At 46.2% G+C, this 13440-nt stretch overlaps 1 long non-coding RNA gene across 1 annotated transcript; it reads right to left on the bottom strand.

Annotated features, from left to right (window-relative positions):
• Positions 1–218: 218 nt before the first annotated feature.
• LOC110500107 lies at positions 219–13165 on the bottom strand. The gene is made up of 3 exons (XR_002470058.2): positions 12976–13165; positions 10569–10653; positions 219–2183 (listed from the first exon to the last, which is right to left on the bottom strand). It is a non-coding gene; the product is annotated as an uncharacterized LOC110500107 (long non-coding RNA).
• Positions 13166–13440: the final 275 nt, after the last annotated feature.

The raw sequence follows: 13440 nt of genomic DNA on the forward strand, positions 1-13440 counted from the left end.
GTTTGATGTGTTTCATACCATTCCAGCAATTACAATGAGTCTGTCCTCCCCAATTAGGGTACCACCAGCCGCCTGTGAAAAGCACACTTATGGGTTATGAAACACCCATATAATCAGGAGATAGGTAACACACTGGGAGCATTGATATCTGTTTGCATTTGACTCATATGAGACCATCAAGGTGAAAGGAAAAGTGTACTACTGCAGTGCCCTAGGCCTAGGGCAACGGGAAAGGTGCAAGGACAACTAGGCCCCATTAAAACCCCATTGATTTGAGGGAAATAGCTTATTACGGAATAATGGCAGGTTTTAAAATAATGATACGAGTTGAAATGACATAGTATCTCAGCTAATAATCATGTCCACAGAATGACCTCTGGTCAAATCTGTTCCTCTGTAGCATTTGAATGTGGAGAGGCACTTATTTTTCTTCCTTCGCCTCCTCCTCTTCCTCTCCCAGTTCAACTACATTCTCTGGGATGGTCTCCAAGTTCAACTCCATGATCATGTTTGTACTACAATGCTAACCACCATCAATGCCATCGCCCCATCCACAACACCTTTATCTACACCTAACAACACACTATATGAATAGATACCAGTTGTCTCGTGACATGGTAACACAGGCGACAGAGACGCCGAGCAGAGATAAGAGAAACTTCCACAACTTTAAAATCTTATTGAGAACATCAGGCTTCCTTGGAGCTCATTCATCCACATTATAGAACAGGAACTTTCCCGGTTTAATTACGATTCTGTCCTCAGTTGACTTCTGTGGTTCTGTGCGGTGTCTGGTACAAGTCCTGCAATAAAATGCCTTTCCTGTTTCCATGATCATGTTATAAAGTACGTGTTGGATTGTGTTGTGTTCTTCTAGGTATAACAGTGATTCAATCTGTTATGAGTGAGGGTATTGTGAAATGACTTGTTTTGATCCCTTGAGCTCTGATAACTTTTATACATAGCAGAGCGGGGTTATATAGGGTTACATGCAGGTGTATAACCACGGACACAAATATAATAACATACACACAGGAAAACGTAAGATATCAATTCAGTTTAATTGAACATTTATTCAATAAACACTTTAAAAACTGTCCCACTGGAAATGAGCTCCCGTCCAACTCATTTCGATTCCAGGATCTGTAGAGCAGACCCTGTGACACGTACAATATGAACATTCATCCAATTCATTTCCTGTCTGCTTGACTGTAGAGTTGACATGTAGACATCGTGAAGACATTGAGGCATTGATCCCCAGTCATTATAACCGATTTCAAATGGTGCTAGAAGGCTTTAAGGGGCTCTAAACACCAGAGGAAATCAGTCATCCTTTAAAGGGGAGAGAGAGAGAGAGAGGATGGCTCCAGTAGACTGATTGACACTACCAGAGGCCCAGTGCTGTTCTCCTGTCCCCAAGAACACTGATTTCAAATGGTGCTAGACACTGAGAACATTAATCTAAACCACCATGTGAAACCAGCCTCTGGGGGAAGACTTTCCCTGCCGGACAATAGGGATGCAGTGGACGCGCAGCAGTAGCAAATGGTTTTGGAGGACACTTTGCTTATTTCTCTTTGGCCGTAATGACAAGTAGAAAGTCTGTGTAGCAGTTGTGACATGGATGACAAGTAGATTTACAAAGACAGTCCACTCATGTGGCTCAGCATTTTTATGATTAACCTTAACCAAAACACCAACACAATAAGTATCAGTATAAAGACATCTGTCAGTACAGAAAGTGATCGTGACAGTGCTTTGCTTTTGCCGGAAGTCATTCTGATGAATGTCGTTGCCATGGTAGCCCAGCTATGAGGACAGCTGATGGGTGACATCCTCCTCCACACGTCAGACACTACCCCTCTTAAGCGCTGTGAAGAACTGCAGTAACCTCATACAAACAATACCAAATCTTTAGATACTATTCTCTTCACATCAACATAAAGAAAACATAACGCATATTAGACAGTATAGGACAATGATACAATTTTGTATGCACAATTCATGACAACAATCATTATCTATCAACACCTGTAAGAAATACGTAATAACTATTTGTTATCTAACCAGTCAACTAGTCTTCTATTCTGGAACTCATCCAGCAAACAAGAACACAATGTTACTCATCTACCCACCTGACTGTTGTTCTCAAAGCTCAGCAACCGCTCTGCCAACCGAGGGTCCTGCGAAAACACATAGAAACACCACATGACCACAGAGTGTGTGAGAGTGAGTGTAAGTGTGTGTTTGGGCAAACACTCCACATCCATGAGTAACCAAACAAACTACTCTCACAGCCACTAAACACTTGCCGTGTTATCCTACCTGTTTTACAGTGCTTGCCTCATAGCCTTACAATAGTTTCCTTATTGTGTCCTGCTTACTGTACCTGTCCTGCAGGTATCTATGAACACGGTAGGGCACAGGCTGCTGTCCATGTGACAGGGTGACACCACTCTGCACCTCCCCAAACCCTATTTCTATTTACAATGGGGCTAGTGTTGACGATGACATCATGACCACACACAGACACACACACACACACACACACACGTGTTTCACGTAGGGCATGGCAGGCAGCAAACACACCTGTGTATCCCACCTGATCTTCATCATAACACATTCAGGTGGAGGAATGTACAGTGAGTGAACAGATCGCAGCAGGGGTGTTCAGTGTCGGAGAAAACGACTGGGACACAAAGAGCTCTGTGCTGTGTGATTATGAGAACCCGGCCAAAACACTTAAGTAACCATGGTGTCGCCATGACAACACAGCTCAATAGCAGTTGGTCCCAGAGGTTCTCACAGTCAATCACAGGTGTCTGAATGCTGGGTGTTGGATGACCTATAATGGCCATATAGCATAGTACATGTCAGAGCATGTTGTAAAGAAAGAAAACAGTTGGATGGAACAGTATCATCACCACGTGACACGTTTCTACAATCCTGCCTTTGGACACCAGGGGGCAGCATAACATCTCATAAACCACACAATACTTAGTCACCCACCAGCACCAGTCCGTGGCATGGTAGGGAAGAGGAAAGAGTGAAGCCAACCTCAAACCTAACAACATTAACACCCTGTGGGATGAATAAATAAGTAAGAGACACGTTTCATCTCTACCGCTCTCTTTCTCTCTCACCCCCCCCCCCCCCCCATGTGAAAGGAGCCCTTGTGGAGCGTTGGCCGTTGCGCTCTCCCAGGAAGTGACATGCAGAGACAGAGACTCCCACACACCGGCCCGGCAGGCCCTAGCTGCCGCGGGTGACGGTGATGTCACTCAGGGTTTCAAAAAGATCAAGAAAGAGAGAGAGTGAAGGTGGTGTGTTTATATAACAGCCTGGATGGTGGTGGAGGGGGGTGGTGGGGTCATTTTCCTGAAAATGATATGAGATTCCTTTTTCAGGGAGAGGCCGGCCTATTCCTATGCTGGGTAGACTAGCATCTTCCTTTTGTCCAAACTTGTATGGGCACATCTGCCTTACGGAGCACCTATTTCATGAGATTAGACTTAATCTTATACACATCCAAAAAAGTGACAGAAGTTTATTCATTTGTTAGTGTCAGAAAAGGGTGGAAACGGTGTGTGCTGCAAGTCGTCAAACACACATAAACGCCTCACACAAGAGGAGGAGACAGACAGACAGAGCTCTGTGGACGTGGGGTGACTGTGAGAGGGTAGACTATGGTCCAGGTGCATAAGAGGAGGATGAATGATGAAAGGAGATGGGGGATGATGGAGGGTTGACACTGATGGACAGGATGTTCTCATCATTACACAGGAAGAATTACTCACTGCTTGTATGATAATCAGACGACAAGGTTACCCCTCCTGCCGGATATGGCATTACTTACCTACGGTATGTGTGTGTGTGTGTGTGTGCGTGTGTGCGTGTGTGTGTGTGTCGATACGTGTGGGAGGGTAAAGGGACTGAGTCATCAGTCAGAGCATCTTTCCCACCTTCATGACAACACATCTAATATAATGCGAATCAGTCATTTGATAAATGTGAGAAACACTGTTCTGATGGGACTCACTATAGCGGAATAGAGAGGACACACTGCTGAGGTGTTAAAACAGTGAGTCATCCAGATCTTTATGAGGCTTGATGACTGACTAAGTTCTCCTGTCTTCAACAGGCAGCACGTCAAACCCCTCTATCCCCCTGGGACTACATCATCACTGACCTGAACGTATCCTTCATTCCCGTAAAGATAGCATCTGAGCCATTATATTTGACATAACTGTTCCAGGAACTGTGTAGCGGAATGCAGTGCTGAAGAGGCTCAAAGGAGTGACTGGCATTTCAGTGATTAATAGCTTCTGACTACTTATTAATACTGTAACGACCCAGGGTCATTACAATACCTTCCCTCCTAGTCTTTTCAGAGCCCCTGGAAACTCTGGCTTAAGTCCCTTAATTGGATTCCTGATCAAGAAAGTCAATGGAAAGTCAAAGGGAGAAGCTAAAGGAGGAGGTTGCACATTGAAACAGATCTTTCATGATAGAGTACACAGCCAACATGCACAGGTGTCCATGATGTGAATATTGGGAGTGTGTGTTTCTGTGTATGCGTGTGCATGCGTGTTAATGTGCGTAGGATGTTACAAAACAAGAGTGCCAACTGAGTAATGATAATGAAGGAGACTGCAGCCCCGTCAAAGCCCCTGTGCTGTACAGTATGTGAACCGTGACAGATGACGCCATACGTTCAGTTCAGATGTGGTGATAAGGCATTAAACTGGATGATGGGGCCATTCTCTGAGGGCCATTCCTGGAGTTAACCAATAAAGACCCTCCATTACTGGATAAGTGTCTCTGTCAGTATCTCTTTCCAGATGATGCTGCTAAGCCTAGCATGCATCGCTGAGCTCATGTGTGTGTTAATGTGCATTAGCGCGTGAGCGCTAGCTGCGCTATGGGTTCATGCATGGGCCATGCAGAGTAATAGGCTGTACTGATGGCAGGTATTAGCCCCTTGTGTGTTTGGAGCTATGCTAATGGAAGATCAGTCTGATGGAGGGAGAACAGAACATCCATCATGGTTGTGGAGTAAGTGTTTTTTTAAATCAAATACTATCTAACAAGCATCTATGCAGTAAGCGAGGAATACAGTACAGTGCCAGACACTTGAATGCCACACACACACACACACACACACACACACACACACACACACACGAAAATAAGCCCACGTCCTAAGACATGATTTAAGAGTTCCTGGCTTTTCAGAACACAAACAAGGCAGGCTGACGTTTCTCCATAACCCTCCAAAGTATTTTTCCACTGTCAGAGAAAAAAAAGGACAATAACAAGTGTGTCTCCTCGCTTTCTAGAGAATCTTAAACATCTGGCTTTGTTTGGATCCAGTTCCGGGAACGGGACGAACTTTGGTCCACTTTCTGTGCCACTTTAAGCCGGGAGGACACGTCTTTCACGGAAACAGATAAACAAATCTTAACAGCCTAATTGGAGGAGGGTTAAAAAATAGCCCTTGTTTTTCTGCGGATGAGACTGAAAGGCTCTGGAAATGTGCGAGAGGGAAAAACAGAGGCTCTCATCACCTCCGGCTCAGGAGCAGGCTGCCAGGAAGCCAGGGAGGGGGGGGGGGGGGGGGGGGGGGGGGGGGGGGGGGGGGGGGGGGTGCAGGCAGAGTTAGCCCAAGCCAGGCAGAGGGGGTGTGTTGTGGGGTTCTGGGTGACGTGTGTGACCCCCAGAGGGGCTGGATGACGGCAGGGTGAGTCACTAAACCCGGATGACGGGTGGTAGCAGAGATTATGAGGCAGTCAGGACTGCTGTGATCAGCCTCCTGTTTATCTCCACACCTCCCAACTGACAGGGTGTGTGTTTGTGTACTGCAAGAGAAGGGAAAGGGGGGAACCATCCCCCTCCTTGGAATTAAGCTGAGACAAAACTCACACATTTTGACAAAGTGGTTCACGTTTACAGTAAACAAATTATACACAGATATGCTATCGTAATTTGATCACTGTGTTGTCGCAGAGAATTTTGCAGTGCAACAGGAAATGCAAAGTGTGGTGTATTCAAGGTTTAAAAAGGCTTGTTACATTTGTAATTTCCACTTTAAATTGTCAGACTTAATAAAAATTTTTTTTTAATTGAATCAACCCCTCCAAAAATGTCCATTAATTACAATTTACATAATAATTCACATTTCCTGTTGCTGCAGGATTATTTTTCATTACATTCTTAGTCTCTGACAAACATCTACCGCAGCAAACTGAGGACTGTTTTACTGAAGCGCTAAAATCCATTTGAGATGGGACACATTTGCTTTTAATTTTGACACAGTTCTCTACAGCCCACAAACACTGAGTCACAACAACACTCAAATGTCAGGAAGCAGAATGTCTGTCAACATGGTGGCAAATAACAAAAACTCCACACACACACACAGACACACACACACACACACACAGTCCAAGAAAAATGACCGCAGGCGCACTCCCTGTTGGCCCATCGCCAAGGCAACTTCCCAAAAAGAGAGCTCCTTTTTACCGTAAACTCATTTTCCAGGAAACCCCAGCCGGCTTCAACAGCAGCCACGCTATGACTGTACAACATTGTTTATCAAGAGAGAAATATTCAAGTTCAGACATCTGATAGTACTGTGTAGGCGTGTGTTTGAGTGAGTGGGGAATGGTTGATGATTAGGCAAGAACTTTATGTCACGGTCTCCAGAGAAGAATATATAATTTCTCCATCATTGGAAATGCAGATGGAATATGAACCAACTATTTCTGACTTCCCCCCTCCCTCCCCACCTCCTCTCGCTCAGGTGAATGCCAGCACCATAGCGGTTCTCCTCAAAGACCCCCAGTGTTTGCTTGCTGGCTCACGGCCAGTCCAAAGCCCTCGGAGTCTGAGCACTTCTCTCTTCCACCTCTAGAATCAACGCCAGTACATCTGAAGAGCATTCCTCAGGCTCCTCTTCTTCCCTACAAATCATTCCTCAGGCATCTCTCCCACGCTACAAATCAACGACTACAGGAAGGTTTTGATCTCTGCACGCCTCTAAAGGTTCAATCACTCTGTGTCGCAGTGCCACGAGAGAGAGAGAGAGAGAGAGAGAGAGAGAGAGAGAGAGAGAGAGAGAGAGAGAGAGAGAGAGAGAGAGAGAGAGAGAGAGAGAGAAAAACGCTCGTCTTCTTCTTCCGACGAGGAGTAAGAGATATCGGACCAACTTGCAGCGTGGTAAGTGTTCATAGATTTTAATATGTAAGACTGAACACTACAAAATACAAAATAACAAAGTGAAAGAACAAACGAAAATCGAAACAAACAAAACAGTCCCGTGTGGCACAAACACTGACACGGAAAATAAATCACCCACAACTCAAGAGTGAAAGACAGGCTACCTAAGTATGGTTCTCAATCAGGGACAACGATTGACAGCTGCCTCTGATTGAGAACCATACCAGGCCAAACACAGAAATACCAAATAATAGAAAAACTAACATAGACAACCCATCCAACTCACGCCCTGACCATACTAAAACAAAGACATAACAAAAGAACTAAGGTCAGAACGTGACAGAGAGAGAGAGAGAGAGAGAGAGAGAGAGAGAGAGAGAGAGAGCCATAGGTGACACTAGCCATAGGTGTAAGAATATCCACATCCCAGAATGTTCTTTTGCCAGCGTATATGTACGTGGCTCCCAGCATATGATAAGCTTTGTCATAATATCATCTTTATCTGATTATCTGGTGTGGCCACCAGCTGCATTAGGAACTGCAGTGCATCTCCTCATCACAGACATCACCTGATTTGCCAGTTCTTGCTGTGAGATGTTACCCCACTCTTCCACCAAGGCAGGTGCCCGGACATGTTCCCGGACATTTCTGGGGGGAATGGCCCTAGCCCTCACCCTCCGATCCAACAGATCCCAGACGTGCTCAATGGGATTGAGATCCAGGCTCTTCGCTGGCCATGGTAGAACACTGACATTCCTGTCTTGCAGGAAATCACACACACAACGAGCAGTATGGCTGGTGGCATTATCATGCTGGAGGGTCATGTCAGGATGAGCCTGCAGGAAGGGTACCACATGAGGGAGGAGGGTGTCTTCCCTGTAACGCACAGCGTTGAGATTGCCTGCAATGACAACGAGCTCAGTCCGATGATGCTGTGACACACCGCCCCAGACCATGACGGACCCTCCACATCGATCCCGCTCCAGAGTACAGGCCTCGATGTAACGCTCATTCCTTTGACGATAAACGCAATAAACTAAACCGCGACTCGTCAGTGAAGAGCACATTTTTCCAGTCCTGTCTGGTCCAGCGATGGTGGGTTTGTGCCCATAGGCAACGTAGTTGCCGGTGATGTCTGGTGATGACCTGCCTTACATCAGGCCTACAAGCTATCAGTCCAGCCTCTCTCATCCTATTGCGGACAGTCTGAGCACTGATGGAGGGATTTTGCGTTCCTGACGTAACTCGGGCAGTTGTTGTTGCCATCCTGTACCTGTCTCGCAGGTTTGATGTTCGGATGTACTGATCCTGTGCAGGTGTTGTTACACGTGGTCTGCCACTGCGAGGATGATCAGCTGTCCATCGGGTCTCCCTGTAGCGCTGTCTTAGGCGTCTCACAGTACGGACATTGCAATTTATTGCCCTGGCCACATCTGCAGTCCTCATGCCTCCTTGCAGCATGCCTAAGGCATGTTCAGGCAGATGAGCAGGGACCCTGGGCATCTTTCTTTTGGTGCTTTTCAGAGTCAGTAGAAAGGCCTCTTTTGTGTCCTAAGTTTTCATAACTGTGACCTTAATTGCCTACCGTCTGTAAGCTGTTAGTGTCTTAACGACCATTCCACAGGTGCGTGTTCATTAATAGTTTATGGTTCATTGAACAAGCATGGGAAACAGTGTTTAAACCCTTGACAATGAAGATCTGTGATCTATTTGGATTTTTATGAATTATTTTTGAAAGACAGGATCCTGAAAAAGGTCCGTTTCTTTTTTTTGCTGAGTTTAGTACATGAAGCACAGGTCCACGGCAGCACAACCTGGTGGTGTCATAAATGTACACGCATGCTTTCCAGTACTATAGTCATTTATCACCGCTGTGTACCTTGTCAAAAACATTTGTTACTGGGAATAACTATCACACTGCTTGTATTGATCACCACCTCTTGTGTTTACAGTGTGCTGTCTGATCAGAGAGGGAATAAGGAAAGAGGAAGCCTACTCTAAGACATGCAAACCCCCTCTTGGCAGCGAGCCAGAAGGAGAGGAGACACTCCATCATGCTCAGTGTCATGTCGAACATCACGCCGGCTTCCTCATATCATAGAAGGACATAGATTCTCTATACATTAACGTATGTCATCAGCTGTGATGACGTCATCTGACTACCATAGAAGAGTGTGTCATCACTTTGAGGAGGAAAACAGTGTGGAAATATTATACCCCATTTCTATTTCCAGACTTGAGGGTATGTTCTGGAACAAAAGGCCAGAAGCACTGAGCTCCAGTCTCCCTCACAGGAATTGTCCTCAACATTCTGCAGTTGCTAAGTGACCCCTGACCCTGTTGTTGCCAAGGGAACAATGATGCTAATAGGAGCTCTGACAGAGTGATAGCTATGGAGGGGTGTGTGTGTGGGTCGGGTGTGTCTATGGAACAGGCTGGCCTGGTTTCCCGCAACACTCAGGGCCTGATGTGTAGACACCCTTGGGGCCAGCTAAACAGTGACCGCGCTCCATCATGTGTGGGAGCGAGCTTCACCGCTTCAGAACTGAGAAGTCGTCCCAGGTGAATCTGACTCGTAAATATGGACTACCACACATAAACACACCCGATGACATTAGCAAAACCGTTTGTTCCAACAGAAACAAACTGTTCTGGACAACCCCACATGGAAGTGATGTCATAGTCAAATCAAGTCACTTCCTGTGCTATTCTGAGAACACTCAATTGACGCCCACTGATGCTTTGTGTCTCTGTGTAAGGCCCACAAAAAACACGTCCCACGGAGGTGTATTTATCAGAGGTAGCAGAAAAGGGAATTCTCTGTTTTACAGTTACAGACACCAGTATAGGAGAGGAGGGACACATAACTCATATTTATTCATTTGTTGACCTTCCCTATACCCTAACCACAGTTCTGGCCCCAACTCCCTCCATCCATCACACCTAAACAATCACCCCTCAATCTCTGTAACACTCCCTCCCTCCCTCCCTCCCTCCCTCCCTCCCTCCCTCCGAGACGTAACAGGTATTCATTCCACTACAACAAAGCTGTGAGACGTGGCAGAGTGTGTGTGCATCACCAGAGGGGTGGGTCAGAGCAGGCCAGATTTGGTTACCATCCACTGACGCACATTCACACAGAGACACACACAGATGTAAACAAATACACACACCCACAAAAACGCAAATACGCATACTCTACACAATACCAACACACAATGAATAAATGCAGGCACTGACAGACACACAAATAAAAACATTCAGAATGGAAATACACACACACACACACACGAGTCATTAACAGGACATGACAAACGTATGGTCTTTAGTAAATACATAGGTTTACTCACTGCCCCCTGTGGCGTACAGTAGAGCTGTCCAGTCAGTCTGCTGACTTGATGGCTCTTTGTCATATCCTCCACAGCCTCCCATTTCCTGAGAAAGCACAAGGATACCAGACGAGTCATCAATGTGTCAGTAGCTTTGATTTTGCGCTTGCAAGAATACGATGTATTCACAAGACAAGAGGGTCAGTGGTGAGGGTCACCTTCCTCCATGGGTGACCCCCTCCGTCCACTCCTACCTCTGTCCACCTGGGTGAGTCTGGCCCCTCTCCTGTCCTCTCCTTTCTCTCCTCTGACTCCTGCTCTACCAAACACAGAGGTTATGTCTTTCTCAGCGACCAACAAAAACTAAAGAGAAAAGGAAGCCCACAGAATGTATGGCACTGCTAAGTAGTGTGTGTGTGTGTGTGTGTGTGTGTGTGTGTGTGTGTGTGTGTGTGTGTGTGTGTGTGTGTGTGTGTGTGTGTGTGTTTGAGAGAGACAGTACCTTTACTCCACCCCCTCTGACACTCCCTCTCTCTCCCTCTCTCTCTCCCACACACACACTTCATGCCCACAGGCAGGGCTGCAGTGTGTGTTCCTGGGCACAGCGTGATGCCAAACACTCCACTACAGGAAGCTGGAGAGGAGCCCAGCCAAGCCAGGAGGACTGGGAATACCAGGAGGAATGGGAATAGCCACAGGCTTGGGCACACCACAGGGCTGTTGACAACCAAACAGTAGAGACACTAACCAAACAGCGAAGAGGAAGTTTAAACATCCACATATTATCCACAGATTATTGTCAATCCCACCTTTCAGTTCCCAAGTGTTAGCTATTCCTTAAAGAGCATAATCCCTCAAAGTACTGTGAGTGATTGTTGATCAAGTGGGGCAATTCCAATGCAGCCCCAATTTAGTATGTCTGTGATAACAAAATGAGAGGCCTGTTTCCGTGGTGATGTAGGAACAGTGGAGGGTTCCACTCGTGTGACCACGTCTCATATCTTTGTACACACTTGGCATTGTGGGAAACACACACACACACACAAAACACACACACACACACACACACCACCAATGCAAACACAAAACACACCCACACAAACATCTCTTAAATCAACTCATGTACACATTACACATACGTAAACAACCATGCCATTGACCCTGACTTGTCTACCAACCCTGAAGTGGAGACCCAAGCTGACCTGACTTAATTTGGGCCACTCCAGAGGGCCACAAAGACAACTCCAGCCCCCTCAGCCCCCATACATCCAGAGCCATGAGAACAGGAGCTGCATTTTCAATTAGAGAGACATGCTCTATGGCCATGATTACACCCCACAAACACAATGCTAAGTCTGACCAGCAGAGATAAGAGTGTGTGTGTATGTGTATATATATACATATGTGTGTGTGTGTCACCTGAGAGACGAGCAGGCTTTAATCTCCCCTGGCCTCCCCCGTACTGTGAATCAGCCATACTGACAGAATGAGGCCTTTGTATTACAGCAGACAGACACACACACAGTAGGACAATCCAGGTGTGTTCCTCTATAATCTGAAGGACAGGGAGAAGGAAGTAGCCCCTACCTGAATTAGTCCAATATAAATCACAAACTTTGCCTTTGCCTTGTATGTAACAGTGTTGCTTGTGAAGATAAAGGTTTACGAGTGTGTGGGCGTTGCGGCGGGTGTTAGGTCAAGGTACAGTGGTGCGTGCCACACCTACCCCTCCCAGCCATTCACATGCTGATTCCAAGAACATACGGAGGCGTGGGGAGGAGCCTCGCAAAAACACAAAACAAGCTGAGTCAACAGCTATAGTTACCTCAGGTGTAGGTGTGTGTGTGTGTGTGTGTGTGTGTCTCTGTGAGTTTGGTCTCAGAAACCAGAATGTTGCGCAATAAATCGCCTTGGAATGTCATGCCCATTCCAATGTCCCTTAGAGTCCCTTTCTAATTGATATGGGCTCCTATTTGGGTTGACCCGTTCACAACCGTACAGTAGGTAGGTTAACTCCCTCTCTAGCCTCTCATATTCCACAGCAATCAGAGGAGGAGGAGATATAATGAAGATTTAATACCTCTGTCATTATCAGCAAATAGACAGACTACATCATAGTTCCTTGCTAATGACTAAGCACAGAGCTGCACCATATCATCACTAACCTAGCCAAAGGGTAGCCTAAAGCCAAGCTCTGGCAGTATGTGAACAATGAGTTCTGAGAATAAGCGGCAGCATTTGAGTAATCACACGATTGAATAATCACACAATCAACTAATTAAGATCAAGATCTGAATCTCTTCTGAATCTGTTCTGACTTGCAGTAATATGTTCCAATACGACTCCAAGTCCTCGAAACGAAAACACACTAACAAACTCCTGTTATATATTATAAACACAGAAAATGAAAATAGAAAAAGTAACCTACTGTTGTCAGCCACCTGCTCTCTTCACATCCTGTGTCCATTCTGAGAAAGAGGGAGAGATAGACAGAGAGAGAGAAGGAGAGAGGGAAAAAGAGCGAGGGAAAGAGACAGAAGGCGAGAGTAGAAATAGAGAGATAATGGGAGAGAAAGGGGAGAGAGACTGAGTGAGAGAGAGAGAGAAAGAGAGAGAGAGAAAAACAGAGTAAGTTCCAGTGAGCTCCAGAGGGGGGGGGGGGGGTCCCTGCCTGTCTCTCTTCCCCGACAGAGTCCCTCTAAGTCCCTGAGGCTGTGCTGGAGCTCTCCACTCAGCTGGTAAGTGTGTCTGTGGCGAGAGAGTGCAAGAGAGAGAGAGAGCGTGTGTGAAAGAGAAAGCGTGCACACTGCTCAGTCATACAGATCACGACCGGTCAAGTCATTCCTGCTCAGTGAGTCAACAGGCAGTGAGCCTCTCTTTCTCTTTCTTCCTC

Source organism: Oncorhynchus mykiss, chromosome 21, assembly GCF_013265735.2.
Source record: "Oncorhynchus mykiss isolate Arlee chromosome 21, USDA_OmykA_1.1, whole genome shotgun sequence".
In the NCBI taxonomy this organism is placed as follows: Eukaryota; Metazoa; Chordata; class Actinopteri; order Salmoniformes; family Salmonidae; genus Oncorhynchus; species Oncorhynchus mykiss.